This window comes from Aythya marila (genome assembly GCF_965140915.1).
Source record: "Aythya marila genome assembly, chromosome: 7".
Classification (NCBI taxonomy): Eukaryota; Metazoa; Chordata; class Aves; order Anseriformes; family Anatidae; genus Aythya; species Aythya marila.
Window position 1 is genome coordinate 36407996 of NC_139048.1, and position 20124 is coordinate 36428119.

Here is a 20124-nt window from a genome sequence, read left to right on the forward strand (position 1 = left end):
ACACTTAGACAATGCAATAATGGCACTCAAAAGTGGTACAGCTGTTTGCATCTAGCATATGTTGCAGCTTATCTGTGTTGCAACTCAGGACACAGCAACCAAGTCCAAACACAGTAGGTCTTCCAGAAGAGAGCGAATCACAGAGAGGATAGCTCTCTTTTCCCAGAAAAAGGAATGCCTCCAGATGAAACTCCAAGGAGAGGGGAGTTTCCTGAATAGTACCAGATTGCTGAAGAAACTCCTTGTCACTGCAATGTTTTTGTATTGCTTACGCACAGACTAGGTCTCTGGTTTGCCCCACAACCCAACCTCCCAAACTCTGTCCCCACTACTCCGTTCTTCCCGCTCTAATTGCACAAGCAATTTCAAGCTCCTCAGCTAATGCATTCGAAGAGCAACTGCAACAGAGCAGATACAAGCTAATGGCATGAAACTTGTTTCTGCCCAAGAGAAAACACCACCACTACTGTTGTAACAGGCTTCTCAGGAAACACCACCACCATCACCTACATACCATGGAGAAACCATAGACTACCAAGTCCTATCTGATAAATCACATCAGCTTCTGAATTGCAACTCAATGACAGTCAAAGCAGAGGCACAGAGTGCAGCCTAACAAGCAGCCACCTTGGGGCAGAGCAATTCCAGGCTCCACAACCCCACAAACTGAGAAGAAAAGGGCACCCTCCAACATGCTTTTCTTCAGAGGACACAGAAGATAAGCTGTAGAAGAGATGAGGACAGATGGGAGGCTGAAGTTGTAACTTTGAGAATAGGCAAATTTTGTTCCAGCTGCAAATATGTGATTTCTAAACTGAATACAAACCAGAGATGGCTCAGATAATAGCAGTGATGCTCCGCAGGGCATTTAAGCAGGATGCTGACAAAGCAAATTCCAAGCTTCTCATTGTAGGTTTATTTTTAAGCAGAATCATTCTGGTGACCTGATTTACAGCGTGGCCCCACCAGCAGCTGTATGACACAACCCAGTGACTCCAACAAGCACGGACAAAGCCAGGAAGAGCAAGGAGTGCCAGCGGCCTAAACAGGGCTCACAGAAAAACACAGACAGTTGTAGAGAGAATTATGAGTTAGAGCAAATGGCATCTACAAACAGTTTAGGTTAATATCCAGTGTTTTCAGTTGTTATACTGTATTATGAAGATATGGTTTGTCATCGTAGCTTTTCAGTAGGTGAGATGATTGTCAAGTCCCATGGTGTCTACCAAAAGGCAGGGAAAGCTGTACTGAATTTTTTTTGAAACAGACCTGAAGTTTACCATTGCAATACCTTAAAGTTGTTCTTACCATGATTGAAAAGGCACAGCAATATTTCAGTATTTCATCCATGTCCATTCTGCATTTAGTCTCTTAAGAGTAACTCCACTGCTCCTTTTTTTTTGGTGCAAGATGGTTGTTGAATATTAAGGTGGCCTAGTCATTACCATCTCCATTATGCAGTGAAAAAAAAATCAGAATATTAACCCAAAATACTGAGCTAGACTTAAGGTATCTTTCAACAGAAAGAAAGAAATAAGAAAATTACAAGTCAAAAAGATAATCTGTATGAAGCAGTATATTCTGTTTTCCATTGTTAGCTATTTTCCAGTTATTTCCCCCTTTCACACTCCCTCATCCTTGTAATTCTTTGAGCCAGTGATAGTGCTTTACTGTGATGTTACTCAGCTTCTTATAATTAGCTTGTTTATTTCTAAGAGGAAGAGAAATTACACTTAAATCAGAAATTTCATCACTAGTTTATACATTTGAGGATACCACCTATAACTGCATACTTAATAATCTATGTTTACCTGCAAAGTACAGAGGCAAAAGATGCAATGAGATCCACTGCTCCTGAGAACAGCAAGAGTTGCCAGACACAAGGAACAGTTACCCATTTCTTTCATAATTAAAGGGTTGAACTCATTTTGTTCAAGCACCACAAACCCACCATCCTCTATAGGCAAAGAACTTGCTGGAATGGTTCTGAGCTTATGAAATTTATGCACCAGTCACTGAAAATGGAAACACTTCTACGGTGTTCAAAAGCTTACAGTGTTCACTAGGATAAGCTGTAATTTAGTAAGTCACTGAGGTTGACCTCAATCAGACAAACTTAGAGAAAAGTAAGTGTTAACCTGCGTTTAGGAAAAAAAAAATAGCCCGCTAGGTCACTGCATCCTAAGCTCAACTTCTTTCTAAACAAATCTTGAGTATTAACCTTGACTTTCAAAACAAATTTAATCTTTCACAAATCACATTGAGGAGCTCTCACAATTTGTATCTGACATTTGTTCCCTGACAGATTATTTTAGTAAATCACACGAATATTAATTGAAACATCAGTATGAAATTGACTTCCCTTCAAAAAGCAGCCTTTGCAAGTTTCAAGCAAGGGAGGCAGAGGGACTGGCAGTGCCACACAGAAGGCACAACGTAAGCCATCTGACCACTGAATTTGACACAAACCTCCAGATTTTAATAGACAAAAGTTTTGCGTTATACGACTTTGTAAATAAAATGTGTTTTCAAAAACACCACACCAGTAACAAAGATGAAACACTCCTGCCTAGCTGTTAAGGTAAGATCATTAATCCTGATCTAGGAAATCCTACGTCAACAAGGGCAACTCTGTTATTAAATGACTTGCCACATTCCACTTGAAATAATCATTAAAAAGAAAACTAAACCAAAAAACTTCAAGAGCTCTTTTCCCATATGCAGGTCACTAAAGCCCACTCTATCCCGAGCTGCTGTTTAAACAACAAGCCCAAGAAGTAGTGTGAAAGATTTTATTTTCTAAGAGCACTCGCAGCCATCAAAGGGAAAGCCTTTGCTGACCACTTGCACCTTGTGCTGCTCTCCTTGGTTTGGCAGCACAGGCACGGCAGGGCCCACACCTAGCTCTCTACCCCGAAGAACCAGCAGCACTTACTGGAACTGTTCCCCAGTCCTATTTGGCTGGGAGGTGCTGAGGGAAAGTTTGGGGCTGACTTTGCTGGCAGCTCTGCCACGCACCAGCTGACGGGTTTTGGGCATCCCCAGCCTCAAGCAGGAGCAGCAGACCAAGTTCTCTCTCCTACATCTTCCCCAGAACCTCGAACTCCTCGAACAGTGGGACCAGGCACTACAAATATGACCCAAATAGGAACAGAGCAGTTCTTAAACTTCCTAACATCCCACCTTACAGCATAAGCACTACCAAGTCAACAACAGCACTCCTTGAACTGAAATGTGTACAATGATGAAGGATCAGCCCCACCTCCACGGAGAAATAGGAAAGCATCAGCACTTAGACAGGATTTGCAGAGCTCACGCCTAGGCACACCAGCCTCAGACGACCACCATGCCCTTTGGTCCATGTCCCAAAAGAGGATTTGACCAAAGCCACATGAAATGAAACGGGAATTAACACCATGCTCTGACTTCTGACTGAGAAATTTATTCATCTTTGCCAACCTCTGCTACTCAGGAAATACTGTTTTCTTAGAACACTATTTATTTTCTGGTATTAAATAAATAATCGTTTAACTGACCTTCACAAAAGAATTATTTTTACAGAAAATGGTAACATTGGTTTCAGAAATACAAAAAAGTACTAAAGTAAATGTGCATAATAAGCATTTTATATTTTAAGCCACACTGTTTATTATAATTTCTTCCATACCATGAAATATTTTATATCAGGTTTTCACTTTTCAAGATATATTGGATTGCCAAGGTCCCATCCAATCCAAATATGAAACAGTTGAAACAGGTGTTAACTATTATGGTACCCACCAAGTACACCGCTTGTCTACTTAATCACCAAATCATAAAAAAGCCCAATTGTAATTTCTTCTAAGTTCACATGGAAAAGTGAATTTGAACTTTTACTTTGAATGTTATTTTAATTAAAAAGAGAATTATTACAATGCAGACCATATTTTATAGGAACCAAACCCAAGGCCGAAGGATTCAGTCAAGTTTTGTTTAAAGGAGCTGTTATTGCAACTTTTTGTTGATCTCACACACGAGCTTTGTGTCTCATTTCCTAAGCTCTTGAAATTGATACTGCAAACAATGAAATATGTATTTGTGAACGTGCCTTTAGCTTGATTAGCATCCAAACTTCTTCCTTTCTCTTCATTGAGAGACTGCAGTTATGAAAGAATCTAATAGCTTGTTTGTCTCTTAAGGTTTCAGCTATGAAGAAAATTATTCCTTACATCAAAACCCTCTTAAAAGGAGAGTTAACAACAACGTATTTGAATTTTAACAAGACAGACCAACCTAATGGGACTTCAAGTAACTGTAGAATATTCCTGAAGATAAGTCACAAACTATCTTAACTTTTCTATCCACTGAATCAGAAAGAACTTGAGATTTTCCTCATGGCAATTAGATCTGATCTTTTCTTGAAGTCATAAAAAGGTGTTAACCACAGTGTTATTTTGTTTGTTTCAACTAAACAGACAGTTCATCATCAGAAATAGACAAAAGCCAAGTCAGAGTTTTTTTCCTCAGAAGCTACCAAGCCTGTTATTGTTAAAAAAAATAATAATCGTTGAACAGCTAGGCTTGCACCAGAAACCAACACAAAAAATATGGTTTTCTGTGCACAAAGTCAGACTATAACCCACACATACTCTTAAAGCTTGCTTATATCAAGCCAAGATAAAGAATTCCACCCCCATAGGTCACTGAGTTAAGCCAAATAGCATAAAACAAGCCTTTAGGAACGAAAAGATAGACTACACACTGTTAAGAAAAAAAAAGTCTGACCTAAAGTTGAATTTATTGAAATCCAAACAAAATAATTCTCCATTTTCCTTGTAATTATAGAGCTAGCCTCACTTCAAGTCTCACTTTCTTTCAGCTCAGAAACTAAGCTTAGTCATCTCTTTTTCTGTCTAACTTCTGAAATGAAAGGGTCTGGTGAAAGAAAGTAGCAAGGCCTAACTAAACAAGGAAATTACACAAACATAGAATACAATGTTGTTTTTAACTGGCTTTTTAGTAGCGCATCACTTATACATTCTTCTCACTGCAAAGTTCCTTAGATTTTCTGTGACTACTTCTAAACATGCTGCAAGTTACAGCTATTATCCCGATAACACAGCTGCCTTCGCTTTCATGGGAAGACAGACCTTCGCTACTAGGAGGGGGAAAAAAAAGTCAGGATCTTCCCTATGCAATGTGACAAACAGGAAAAAAAAACATGAGTTTCATTATAATAAATTTAATCAATTAACATATAACCCTTACCAATCTCAGTTTTTTATGTTCTCAATAAATCTGTTTTTCAGAGTCAGAGAATCGGAAAAAAAAAAAAAACAACAAAAAAAAACAGGCACTTACACTTTCTAAAATTCCTAAGGAAAGCAGCCTTTGGTTTTCAGGGTGCTCACCACAGGTCAGAGTAAGCCACAAGTCAACTGGAAGTATCAGGAAGGGAGACAAACGCCAAAATACTCAAGAAGTTACTGGCATGCTCAGCTAAAAAAGCTAGCAGTAATATATCTGTACACACACAACGCTGACAAATTAAATTTGTTGACTCAGGAACTACAAGACATCTGGAACATTACACAAATTACCCACTGTCTACATATTCTGTGACTGAAGGACTCTTGGACTGCAGGTAACAATAGGAGCATCACCTTTCATCAACAAATTACGGGGGGGAAAAGATTAGAGCAATGAAGATAGATACCCATGATACAGTTTTCTTCCTCCAGAGAACTCGAAGAATTTCAGCATTGTCCATAAGTGACAATTAATAGGTTATACGTAACGGAAAGGACATTGTCTGGGTGGGTTTCACTGGATCTCCTTCTGTTGGAAGATGCTTGATACATAAGCTACAAAGCCACTGGTAAGAAAAAAAAGAAGTGCTAGGTGCTAAAACATAAAACAGGTACCCCTAATGCTGGGAAGAAAGCAAACTGAACATAGGAGGCTGCTGTTGAAATATAGCAGCTATGAGCACCATGGCAGTACAATGCCTATGGCCTCTTTTCGGACTACCTACTAGCCAAATCAGACTTCCTGAATCGAGTCCTCATCTGAACACACACAAACAGAGGTTAGAAGTTCTTATTTTTCATTACTCCCCAAAGCCTACATTTACTCCAATACATCATGAAAGCTATATAAATTTATTCAGCCATTAGACTATTTTTCAATAACCTTTTTCTGCATACTATAATTAAGAGTACTAGCAAATAACCAAAGCCATCCTAAAAGAACTCAAAATTTCATCAGTCTTTTTCAATGTCTAGAGAACAATGCAGAGAAAAAGGAAAAGCTTAAAACAAATTATACGTACTTCCATTGCAGACATTGCCAAGAAAGAATGGAAGAAAAAATGCCACATATACTCAGAAGACCAAGATGACATTGGTTTTGAGCAATTATTTCTCATGATCTGGGTCTGTTTTCTTTAAGAACTCCATAGATTTGGTGGCTAATAGTACTGGGGGAAAAAAACAACACAAAACAAAACCAAGCTACCGCCTTGTCAATTTTCTTTCCCCTCTATCAACATTTTCAGAATTGCATACCCTGAAGTCCATCCAGAACCAATAATTTAATATATAACAATTGTAAATCTCAGATACATACCAACAGATTTTTCTCATTTTGTAAAACAAATTTGTCTCCAGGGAAAAAGCTGTCTGCCAAGCCTCTGCGTAGAGAAAGTTTGTTTTATATACTTTTGTAATCAAGTAACAGACTGAAAGCCTGCTGTGAAGCTGGGGTTGCTTTGGGACCCCATTTTCCATGTTAGGGATCTCTTCTGCGAAAGGCACACGTGGGACTGGCTCACCCACACAACCACAGCACACCTCCTGACACGACATGGAGCGCAGCAGACTATGGCCAAAGATTTGGGGTTTCAGTGAAGATAAAGTGAATGCTTTGCTTCCAGCTAGCTATTCTTAAGAATTCAGCCAGGAAAACCGAGTAGCTGTCAGTGCTCCATTACCTGATTAGAAGTACTCTATTCGCTGCCTCACTGAGGCTTCTTCAGTATTAAAATGCAGAAAACCTCTTATCTCTTAGCTAGAGGACTGGTGATCGTAGGAGATACTGGATGTTTTTTCTGAAATGAGGGACAGCTAGCTTATGTTAATTTAATTACATTAAGTATTCATAAGTTGAATTTAAAACCTTATCATTTTAATTAAGTCCTGGTGAGAAAACCTGAAATTAAAAATAACTGTTGAAATTCTAGATCCCACTACATAAACTCAGAGGACATGCTCAGTGTAGGCAAACTGAAGTTTAGTTTGCTTTCTCAAGAGGTTTCTTTAAAGAACAGCAGCCTAACTTTTGGTAGTTTTTCACCCAGATTCCCATTTTTATTTTAGACCTTTTTTTTCTCCATTTTAATCAATGGATTAAGACAGCTTACCAGCATCTAAACATTGTACTAGGAGAGCTTAGCTACCTATTTTTCCCTTAGGCCAGAAAAAAATGCATCTGCAGTACTGATAATTGACTTTTTATAAATATCGCACTATATTTTACAATAAGACAGGTTTGCTAAGTTACATGTCTATTAATATGAGTGAAATCTGATTAAAACATTGTACAATTGTGCACCCTCCCATCTACAACTATTTCCCCCCCCGTTTTGCAAAAAATACTTCTTGAGTATAAATGGGATACAGGACTAAAAAAGGAAGAGTATGATTAACCCAAATATTTCTAAAATGCTTTCAGACTCCTCATCCAAGCTGTGCTGCAGAAAGATGCAAAGTGGAGTCATGTCCCAGGAAGCATCACTTGCACTGAGATACATTTGCCATTTTAGTCAAGGAGCCAGTTAATCACCTCCTCTCCTTCAAAAGGGCCTTTCTGCAACTCAGTCTTTCAGGAAATTTGGGAGCCTGTGGTCAAAGTGATAGGCTGGCAAAAAAAAGTTTGCACATCACATGAACTCATCCCAAATGCTTTGTAGGCACAAAACTGACAGCACCAGTCCTTGGCCAGACATGAAGTCAACAAGAACGATGCTCTCCCACACCACACGCTGCCAAAATAACATCAATTCCCTTGCACCATGATACAAAGAGAGAGAGAAGGAGAAGACAGCTGGAGAAGGGCTGCTCTGGTAGCCGCAGGAAAATCTCACCAACATCCCACAGGACCCATGGCTGTTATAAAATACTTCTCAGTGAAATGAAGAGCTATTTATCCTGGCAAGTTGTTTTTCCATTGCTGTATGCCTACTCCCTGACACAAGGGAAGAGATCAAAACAACGCAGTCAGGTTCAGCCCCTCCAGCACCGCTTCCATGTCGCCCACCTCAGCTGACTCCCTTACTGCTCTGTGAGCCCACACGCACCCAACCCGTGCTGAATGTGAGGGCTGCTTTTCCACCTAGGGAGAAAGGGAGAGCAAAGACGAAGACAAAGACCAGTCTTCCAGGCGCTAGCATCCTTCCCCGTCCCTGCAGCCCAGCCACCACACGCTTCCCAGGAGGAACAGGACCTGCGGTGGAGCCCCGTGTTGTCACACACCTGGAACCGAGACTTAGAGGTGAGCGCAAGAGGAAGAAGCACAAGACATAAAGCTTGCCATTTTCCTAAAAAAGCCCTGCAGCAGGGCTGCTTCCCTCAATCGCTGGATGCTGTGGAGACAGGAAAAAGTCTCGAGTGCCTCAGGAGGCAGAGCCTCTCCTGCTGCCAGTGACTGACAGCGCTGATTCTGCCCCCGAGCCACAGTCTCCATTTAACAGAACTCGCTGTTTACAGGAGGGAAAAAAAGAAATAGATATATCATCGTTTCAGAAGTGCCCCAGGGGCTGACAGAGGATAATTGCCAAATACAAAAGCTCTGCTCTCACCAGATTGATGACTAGGGATATTCTTTCTATTTGTTTAGTGTTCAACTTTCTCTCTACGCACGAGCACTTTTCTTGTCAGGTACACACAGATACTGTATGATTCATTGCATAGGAGAGAAGAATGCAGCAAGGCTGTAAAAAAATTAGAAAGAAAAACCCTACAGATTTGGATAAAAATGTACACAATATTTTTCTGATGGCTCTGCTTCTTATGAGTCATTCACAGATGTGGAGTTGCAGGATGGAAGCCAAGATTAAGTCAAAGACAAAGCTTTATACAGGAAACCAGCTCAAGTCTGTTGCAATGCAGGTTACATACTGAGCTACAAGGAAAAAAAGCCTTTCCATCAGTAAAGAAACACTGTGCTTATCTGGCACCGTTATGCTAAAGGGATTCTGCAAATACCCAGGGACAAGGACAAAAAACATTATTTGGAATGAAGATGTCTCTTCCCTTTCTAAAAGCCAACCAGCCACATGCTTTCCAGCTTTGTGGAGATAACCGGAATATTTGGAGAATAAAAACACAAACAGTTCCCTTTTTATGTTCAAAAACACTTTTTCATTTTGTCTCTGTATCAAAACAAATAAAAATGTCCCTGAGTTTTTCAAGAATGCACGTTATGAGCCCTTTGCAAGATTTCTGACCTTGTGTTTCTGCAGGAGTACACAGGTTGTCTTAACACCTCATATGACAAAACCACACTCGCAGACCAAGCACCCCAGCCGTTTGCTGTCACGTTTTCCCTTGAGCTCAGCATTCTGCATGTCTGCCCTTTCCTAGTTCGCATTAATCAGACAGTTTGGGCAATGATCCATCGCCTCAGATCTAAGTTCTTTCATGGAGACAGCCACACATCCTTCTTGGTTTTTGCCTCCCATCCCAAGACTCCTCATGAAGGATTTGGCACTGGGGTCAGGTGTTTGCCACCTATCGTACCATATATAGTTAGCATCATTAAAATAAGTCTAATTATTAATTATCAAATGTATTAGAAGCCTGTAAAGTTCTACTTAATAAACACGCAAACAAATCACAAACAGGAGGTAAGGCATGTGGCTTCAATAATTCTAGATGGGGGCTGTAAAATTTAGAATAACATGATAAAGTTGAGTATAAGACTGTCTCTCTTCCATATTAGGTTTACAATGTATTACACTACTGACACTACAACTGAAGCTGGGACCATTTGTTACCAACTGTTACTCTGAGCATCCCGTAAATCAGATCCTTTTGTCATTTTTTCTCCTGCAAGAAGAAACAGAATCCTAAGCTTACATGCAGAAGAAAGTAAACCCACTTAGATAACCATAACTGGGCTATACATTTGTATAAAGTAGCAAAGGACCAAAGTTTAAAAACTGATCAAGAAAAAAGCGTCTAATGTCCTGGGATACTGATGCATTCAGGTGTACCTAAGTACAGGCACAAGCACTGGGGTACTGCAATTTCAATGGAGAAATTAAATGGAGAGAATATAAAACCTCAAACTTCAGAGAAGATAAAAATTGCATCTTAACATGTAAGCCAACTTACAGCAGTGCATTTCATGTCTCATTACATACAGCTCACATTTAAAAAAAACCTGTGTTCCAGTCTGGTTTGTTGTAAGATGTTGCCATAAACCAGATTACATTTGAATGAAATAAGTTGGTCTGCTTCATTCAAGAATAAACACTTTTTTTTTTTTTTTTGGTCTGTGTACTGCAATCCAGAGGAACTAACTTCAACATGCAAGAGAAGTTGCAAAGTAGTTGTCTGTGTAAGGAACAGGGAGTGGAATCGATCTCCCCAAATGATGTATGTAAGGGACAGGGCATAGCAAAAGAAAAACTAACCCATACTTCAAATTTAGAGCAATGGAGCACTGCAACAAAGCACTCACTAATTTATTACCTTGTCTCCCATACATTAGATAGGCAAAGAATCCAAATTATGCATCAGCCCCAAAACCTACAATCTAAGTAACGTCGCTAAAACTAAAGTTTACTCCCAGCATCAAGGTCTTTCTTCTTTTAAGAAACCAAGGAAATGAAGTAATTGTTTAGGTAAGAAGATCAAAGCACAACAAAAGTCTAGACCTTTCTGGTAAAGGTGAAAGAGTTTTAAGAGTTTTATTTTCACAGCTGTTTTTATGTCCAAATTTTCAACATCTACATATTTTTTTCCCTGTGACCAGTTCCCATATTAAAAAACAGAGCTGCTACATGCAGATGCTGAAGAAAACAAACGACTGTTTGTGTGTATATATAAATAGATAAGAACACACAAACTCAGAGTGAAGAAAGAATGCCACATTGTATAATTACAATTTATAGATACAGTATAAAATTAGGTAAAAGCCTGTGCTGTTTTACACTAGAGTGGTAAATTTTAGCAGCAAGCCTAGCACCCATACAGGCTCAAATCATGCTGTGCTGGAAGATGTAGACCACATTTGTTATTGCGTGTTGCTTTCATTTAACTAAATGCTGTTTCAGAAACCTACCGAACTGACTGTAAGGGTGGAATAATGAAAGCAGAATTCCAAATTACACAAACAAGCAAAGTAACATATGTCTGTACAGTTTCATTAGTAACTGCTCAGTTTAAAGCTTTTACATCCCACATCACACAAAATCCACAAGCTTCTATAGACTGCCTTGCAACCCAAAGTACCACCACAGATGCTCAAATATTGCAAACTGGCGCTGATTCTGTAGATGACAGAGGGGTCACAGGAACAGCCCAACCCAGTTATCCACCCAAGGTTTAAAAAAAATAAAAATAAAAAAAAGACAAGTTTTAATAAAGCAGAATGTTCCTGACACACAAACACAGAAAATGGTTGATAAACCCTGGGCCTGATGAAGCACCGATTGTCTCATTTTATGCTTGCTGCTGTTTGCTCAAGGCACCTCCATTAAAGGATGCAAAAGAGAAAAGGTAGTGAAACCACTGGCCTTCTATATAGACTTAAGCCTGTTCAAGCCAAATGAAATGTCTGCTGCTCAGATAACAAAGACAAGGGACTTCAAAGCAAGAAAGCCTTCCTAAAGCTACTTTCAAGTGAAAGACAGTTACGCTGTTATCACTGGCAAAGGTTTATGTACAGCCTGAGCTGATCAGCCCTTCTGGTCATGACACAAGATAAAATACAAGGAAAAAATAAACAGCAATAAAACCATTTCCTCATCTTTTTGTTCTACTAACTTGGTGTAAGAATTACTTACCATTGAGACTTTTATCTCAGGAATAATCCAAATCTCTACTTGGAAGTTGAATGAACGTACTGGAAGCACCTGCTGCTGAGACTGCATATGCATGGCGGAAAGCTGATGCGCTATATTTAAGTAGTTTTTACCTGTTCCATTCACTGTACAACACTGATCCATGCATTTTCACATGGTGATTCCTCCCACACTGAAGTTGATCTCAAGACAACAAAAACTCAAATCAAGGACACAAGCTTTGCAATATTTGATCAAAAAGTTATTGCCATAGCTTGCTCATATTATTACTGATTTTATAGCTCAACCATCAAACCCCACACATTTTATTGAGCCAAAAATACATCAGCATACTCTCGCCAATTTTTGGCCATGTATAATTTTTCCCTGCTTCCAAATTATGTATGGTGGCTACTTAGGAGATGTATAGAAACTCAAAGCTTTCCTCTACCTGCCCACCCCTTGCAACAGATCTTAGCAGAATACATGCACATCTATGCAGAAAAGTTTGTTTGTGTTTTTCAGTTTTCATGAAACCCTCTTAAAACTCTCGTTTTGCATGTGCTGTATTGCCTTTGACGACTCAGACATTTAAAATAGCACATCCAACTGGGTTCTAACAAAACACCACTTACGAACAGGCCTAGCAAAATTTGAAAACCAGTCTTTGAATTGGTGATTCTTTTATTTGAAGGTTATTCAACTGAGCAAGGTGCTGAGAAAACAAAAGTAGAGAGTTGTTCTGACTTTATGCTGCCTACACGAGCAGGCCCCAGGTTCATTACTGCAAACAAATCAGGGCCCACAGCACATGGTCCAGCAGATGAGTAGTACGTAAGCCCCTGCTAGCTAATTTATATTTTTATGGACACAAAGCTGTTTCTAAAGCTGTTGTTTACAAGAAATAAATAGAAGCCAGAGAAGTTATACAAAACTATTTACACAAACCTGCGATACAGGGCAGGAAATGCTGAAGTTAAACTAATGACTCCAAGGAAACAAGAAAGCATTGTTTTGTGGTTAGACACCTAATTCTGAATTACACAACTCACTTGATCTGGCTACCTTCAGCATTTCTGATACTAAAGTTTCTCATTTCCATTTTTTAAGACTCAAAAAAAATCACGATCTTCTAAGCGGGACTAATACCAAAAACTTTTAAGTTCATGCAAAATAAACTGAAAAGAAACTTGTAAACTTAAAGGATATAAAATGTCAAGTGTGGGGAAGTGAAAAATTAAAACAAAGAATGTGTGATTTCTGCCAAAATCTAGAAAAACAAACGATAAAGAGTAAGGAACTAATATTTGGCCTACTTCTGCCTCCAGTTCCTGTGTGGGAGCTTTAGCTGAAGAAATACTGCATTTTTGCAAACAAAAACAACATTAAGCAGCACGATGTTAGTGCAGCTGACAATGTAATGCTGTTTTCAGGAATAATTTTCACTATTTCTGCTCCATATCTTTCAACTCAGATACTTTTGGAATTCTTGTGAGTATGTTTTTCCTGTTTTATATCAACTATCAACTCCTCTTTTAGTGTCTACACAGTAATGAGTAACTCATACAGGAGAAATAGGAAAGGTAATCAAATCCTAACCTGTATGAGAAAGTTTTAATATGTCATGCATGTTTATAAGTGACCTTGAACATGACTTAGCATTTCAAAGTGTCTGCTGATTAGTGCAAGGTATATATATCACACAATTAAGGATGAAAAAAGCATTCATGCTTCCATTTACACAAGCATTTAGCATAAAACCGTGTCCCCAAGATCTACTTTTTTTTGTATGTATATTCAGAACTGAAGTAAAAAGCTTGTTGAGTCTGAAGTACACTGGGAAGCGCCTCTTTCACCGGGTAGTATAGCAGCCTACTTCTCAGAAAAAAACAAAACAACCCAAACCAAAACCCCACCACTCAGAACTTGCAAAACACAGACAAATAAACTGATAACGTTTATAGCTCTTCCAAGCTGGAGCAGATTTAAGTAATGGGGTGACAAAAATCTAATTCTTTATCACAAAAGGCAGAGTATTACCACATAATCTACAGAACATGCTACGTACAAAACATCGTGTAATGCTTCAGGACACATCTCTTCACATGATGTACCTCTTGCAAAATACCCCAGTTTTTTATTAATATTCTCCATGTGCTTCATGCCTGCATAAAGCATTTGCCAAAACACTCGCTTTCTAACTGACATGGAAATTGTGCTCATTTGGAAGGAATGTCAGTGAACCAATGAGAAAAAAAAATCAGGACTATTTTTAAAACCTCGTCATTTGCCCTATCTGTTACCTGCCAATTTGTGTCCTTTGGAGCAGACATAATTAACTGAAATAACTTCACAGCTGTGGGACAAACAAAACAAACTGCTATCCAAGAACTTGTAAAGATTATATTGCTACGGCAACAGATAATGCATAGCCTTAACCACAGGTAATCGTGCTTTCATTTAACAGGAACACGGGTATTGATAAAGTGATTTTAAAACAGGGCAAGAAACAAGTAGCCTAAAACATCAACTTAAATAACACACAAGCCTGGCAGAAGACAACACATTGTCCACAAGTCTTCATAAAAGCCGCATAGCCAACAACCACAATTGAGGAATGCTAGAAGAGAATATGATTACTGGTTAGAATAATTTTCAAGAACAGAAACAACATGTGATGAGAAAAAGGAGTCTTACTCAGGGAGCCGTGTTTACCCTGAGAGGTACCTAACTGTGTTTGCATTCCACTATGCAAAACACATGACTGTATTCATATAAATTATTAATTATGTGGTTATTTTTAATTTTCAATTATCATATATATAGCTCATGTGGGCAAACAAGAACATTATATGAATACATAATGTCTAATTCGAGAACACTTTTGTCTTAAGTGGGCAAAAACTCATTCTAAGTTACATTCTTTTTCAACACTGAACTACAATGCCTACAGGGAAGTATCACAATCACAGAAGAATCTCAGAGTTCACGGATCACCATTACTTCCTGGGGGTTTTTATCAAAAAAAGAGGGGCAAAAAAAGCCTTTTACACACTGGATCAGATTTAACCTTCTGGGAACTTCTGAAAGTTGATTTCATCCTCTAATGCGTCTTCCACCTTATAACTGAGGAAAATACTCCATTGATGACCTTCTTATATTACAAATATGTTCTTTTCAATATGTTGAGCCCTTCCCCTCTTAACCACAATGACTCTGCACAGAGGATGCCAGGTCAGTATTCTCACAGGTTTCTAAGAATCTCCAATCTAGGCAAAGCTTAGACAGATGCTGAATAATGTCACTAAATCACCCAGGAGCAAAAAAACCAAAAGGCACAGGTGTGCCACTTGCAGAAAGAAATAAATTTAAGAATATGCATCTTCACTTAAATAGCCAACCCTACATTTTTTCCACTTAAGACAAGAAGGAAATTGAGCACGGAGCCTTTTAATCAGAAAATACCTACAACCAAGGAACAGAAAAACTAAACAAGTGATTACAGCCTTTGCTTGTAGCCATCCAAAGCAAAGATACACAAAGTTCTGCGGCAAAATATAAACCGTCCACAAAAGATTCCTAACATTCCTCTTCCATTATAATAATTTAGTCTTCAAGATGTTCCACAACATGAGCTGTAGCTTCTTGCAGCACAAGCCAACTAACGTAAGAAGTGCATTCTTTTTGCAGTTAAAATGGATTAGCTTTAAAACTAAGCAGAAAGGGAAAATTGAGCAAAGAAAGCTAGGACTTGCTGCTCTACTTCCTCTGTTGAATGTTTTGGAGAGTTCATGTTTCAGGAGTTTTTAAGCCCAGTAAACAGTAACCTAAGGCTGCAAAAGACTGCACTTGAGGAGGAAAAAGAATAATAGTACAGTAAGTTGTATTACTATAATTTTCTTGCAAATGCATCACGCCAAAAGCTTCCACACAAGGTAGTTGCATAATAACTACTTCCTGAAGCCTTAAAGGAGCCTTTATTCTCTAATACCATCCAGACATGGAGAAAGGATAATGCTCAGCTCTGCCATCACAGTGCTGATACAGTGGACATGAGATAGTGTTTCAAGTTCAGAAAAATCCTCCTTAAAAATCAAGGGCCCACCTAGCATCTTAAAAAAAAAAAAAAAAAAAACAAACAAAACCACACAACTACCTAATGCCTGCTCCAGAAAAATGGCAAACACAGCTCTGCTCACAAATAGCAAGTATCAAGCAATGCATCCTACTATTAATTTAACTGCATCTTTTTACAGTTGTAATTAACCCATAGGAATTTTCCTAGTTTCTCAGTTAGCAGAGACTTCAAAGGATTTTATGTTCAAGTCTTTTTTTACAGTTTAAAAAAAAACACAACTCACGTCCACATACAATAATGCAAAACTAAGATTCAGACTACCATCTCCTAATGTTGAAATCCAGGTATTCTAAGTATATAGTTTGAATACATACAAAAATATACACACTTCATTTGGCCACACTCTAAAGCCAGTATTTATCATGGTCACTACTTACTCTTAAACACACAAGACGTTCCAGAAGCCTTACCATCAACTGCATGCAATATCACCTGCACAAAGACACCAGAGGAACTTCCATTCTTCATGCTTCAGTCCCATTAGACGAGACAAGTCACATTCACTGCTGGTTCTTGAGATAGACCTGATGGCGAGGTGTTTTCCACTGTACAAACAGTAATTTCATCATTTACAAAATGTATCAGTAGTTAAGCTTTTTCATTGATGACCTCTTTTGTTTCTGTTGTTTAAAATCAGTGCTACTTCAATTCTTTCAGCTGTCCCTTAAAGCCAGAAACTGGCTTTTATTTTTTTGCACGTTACTAAAAACAATGAAGTGGCACATATAATTAAGTTGTATGAAGACTTGTGGATTGCTCTGCAAGGACAAGCATGGAAGTTTATAAATTACTCTTTTCCATAGACATTGCAAAGCTCCCAAAGTGGTGTTGGCACAGTAAGCAATATTGCAGTGATCAGAGCGAAAGTCAAAAAAAAGATCAGATGTGAGAAAAATCACTGCAAATATCAGCTGTGAATAAAGAAAAAAATCTAGAAAGAACAGAGGTAAGTTTGGATGGTCAACTGCATTTCTAGAGTTCACAAGCCATTATTAAGACTGCCATTATTATTAAGACTGCCAAAAAAAGCAACATTTCCTGTTTGCATTTTCTTCTTTTATTTTGATATTGGTTGGATTCAGGTTTCCTGTTTCAGTTCAGCTGGCTTTAACCATAAAATACTTGTCAGCTCAGTAAGTTCCTACCCTAAAATCATGAGACAGCCTGGCTACTATGAAGCCACAGTTTTGGCAAAACCGATTTGCAGGAACTGAGACAAGTTCTCTCTGTAACTTGCTGAAAAATAACCACCAAAATTAAGATGTTTCAGAAAAAAAAAAAAAAATTGCTTCTGTTGCCTAAGCTGCCACAGTGAAATGTGTACCACCTCTAGCTGTGCCTGCATCAGTCTGCTCAATCACAGGTTAGAGAAGTTTCTCCAGAAAAAAAGAAGCTATCTGTATGTTGCTGAAGAAACAGTCCTGAGGAGCTAGCTCTAGCACAATCCCTGCGCACTCAGTGCAGACAATCAGTCAGCTGCCAAGCTTTACTTTGCTGCAATTAGCTAGTTACTCTCAGAAAGTTGTGAAGCACTCCAAGTTTAAGCAAAATTATTCGGTAACACAGTAGTTTGGACCCGTGGTCCACCTGGGGTTGTAAGTTGCCATTTATACCAGGAAGTCCTAGAGTCTTCAACTGAAAAACTAAAAAAAGAAACGAAGGTACAGAATAGTTTGCCTAAAAGGCATCCTCCTCCTGAACAAGCACTTTATTCTTTTCTGTCCTGACAAGAAGTGGGAATACCATCTCTCTAAATGCAATGAGGTTCAACTCAAGACCTACCTAAAAATGTAAATTACGTTTCTGAAGCAGAAGAGAAAGCATAAGAGCGGAACATGAGACAACAACATTTGGGATTTGCTAGAGATCACAATGAAGGATTTTTCTATTTTTTTAAAACCTAAGTCACCCCTAGTTATCTTTTGCTGATGCTGAACTCTTGATGCTTGATGTACAATTACTTAAACACCATCAAGAATTCATTACTACCCTTTCAATAATCAAAGTAATGAGGTACTAGATAATATTACATACTAAGGTGATGCAGAGTATGGAGCTGTCTAAAAGCTCAATATTACTACCAGACAGAATTGATCTTCCTTAAAAATCAACACGTTCTCCTAATTATTTTAATTAATTCGCAATGTGAAAACAATTTGTAAAAAAGTGCAATACTTAGAAGGTGAATACTGAGCTGTAGTTCAAACTGATTGACTATGATCTTTAAATCTCAGGGGTTTCCTAGAACATGACAGCTTCTACTTTATGGTCATTGCTTTTTCTTTAGAGTAGAATGATGCAAACCAAAAAAGGCCACCCCACAGCCAGCAGCTCTACATCACTGTCTTCCTCCATTTTTTATTATGGAAGTCAACAGGCACTGAGGTATCTGAACTGGCTGTTGACATTAAGAGAAAAAGGACACCTGCCTTACTCACGTTTTCACTGCAGTAAAGCAACCTGATCAACTGGAGTAGTGCTCGCCAGCATGCACTAGACAAATGCACCAGCTCTCCCTACTCCATTTATCACACAGAAAGCAAAGGGCAGCCACACAAACCTCCCCCCCAGCCTGGCCAGCATCCTGGCTTTAGCTTGTAAATGCCTGCAGAAGGTAGCAGGGAAGAGACACCAAAAGCAGTCCTGAGGCTGACAGCACTAACCCTGTAACACCCGCTGAAGCTGCTCGCTCCTCAGGCCAGAACGCGAGGCAGCACCAACGCCACCTCTGCAGCAGTAACAGAGACCAACCCCACTACAAGACCCTTGTAAATACACATGTGATATTCCAGAAAGAAAAAAGTGTATTAAATATTTTAAGTTTCAGTTTGAATCATACTCTCAACTCAGAGCACTACTAACAACACTCAGCATCCTATGTAAGTGAAAAAAACATATTTCCAACAAGATACATACTGATTAAAAATGCTTAATTCAGATATAACGATCTGTAATCAAAGTTGCATCTTTCAGGTGGTAAACCACTCAAAACGATACTAACATCCAACAGGATTCTCTTGCAGCACTCCCAGATACTTGCAGTAACACAGAATTTAAGTTCCGTAAATATTTAAACATAAACAAAACTTTACAACAAACTGACCCTACTTTTTCATGGCTTAAACGATGCCTCATGTTTCAAACTCTGGAATGACTTTTTATTTCTGCCAAATCTCTGAAAAAAATCGAAAAGATGTCACTGAAGGCCATTTAAAATAAAGAACCTGACTGCTGCTAGGCAACCCAGAAAACATCCTTATGTGTTCAATTGTTTAGTGCGTTAAAAAAATTTCACACATATGGCAAATCCATGTATTCTGGACTCTAGCGACGGTAATGTCTTCCACACTGAGGGAAGAGAGAGAATTCTGCAGGATACATTCACATTGCAGAAAGGAATTGCTTTTAAAGCACTAAAGATTGATCAAATTTATTCACTGTTTCTGCACATGGCATAGATTAAAGACCAGATTCTTTCTTATCCACTATTTTACACACACTCCAGAAGTAAGTTTACTAAGGAAAAGCAGCACTTAGATTTGTTCTACTAAAAAAAGTACCGAGATACCTTTCCACCATATACTATTTTCAAAATGTGCTCCATGCTCTTAAAACTAATGCTATTTTAACTGCCCTACCTGCACATAAGCAAAGGCTGTTTAATGTCATCAAATATTCACCATTCTGCAGCACTTCGCACCCATGGGTGCACCACGCATTCAGAAATAGTGGAACCAAGTCTTACATTCTTTGAAGTAGATGACAATGAAGTCCTTTGGTATCACAGTGAAGATGACACGCACGTGTACCCTGTACTTGTGTGACACAAACCCACAGCTGATGGTCGCCCAAAGCAGCAGAATGGAGGATGCAGCAACTCGTACCGAAACACTCCAATTTTTTCATTAACTGATTAACCTTTCACTCATCAAGGCTTTTG

General features: G+C 38.7%; 1 protein-coding gene across 2 annotated transcripts in view; it reads right to left on the bottom strand.

The window, feature by feature from the left end:
- Window positions 1–20124, bottom strand: part of BICC1 (BicC family RNA binding protein 1) — a 97278-nt gene that overhangs the window by 67164 nt on the left and 9990 nt on the right. Inside the window, exon 1 of one of the 2 annotated variants that reach the window (XM_082764834.1) lies at window positions 827–845. The exons of the other annotated variant lie outside the window; for it this stretch is intronic. The gene's annotated coding sequence lies outside the window, so the exon portion shown is untranslated. Of the gene's footprint in view, window positions 1–826; window positions 846–20124 lie in introns of those variants that run through there. 2 annotated transcript variants of the gene reach the window in all.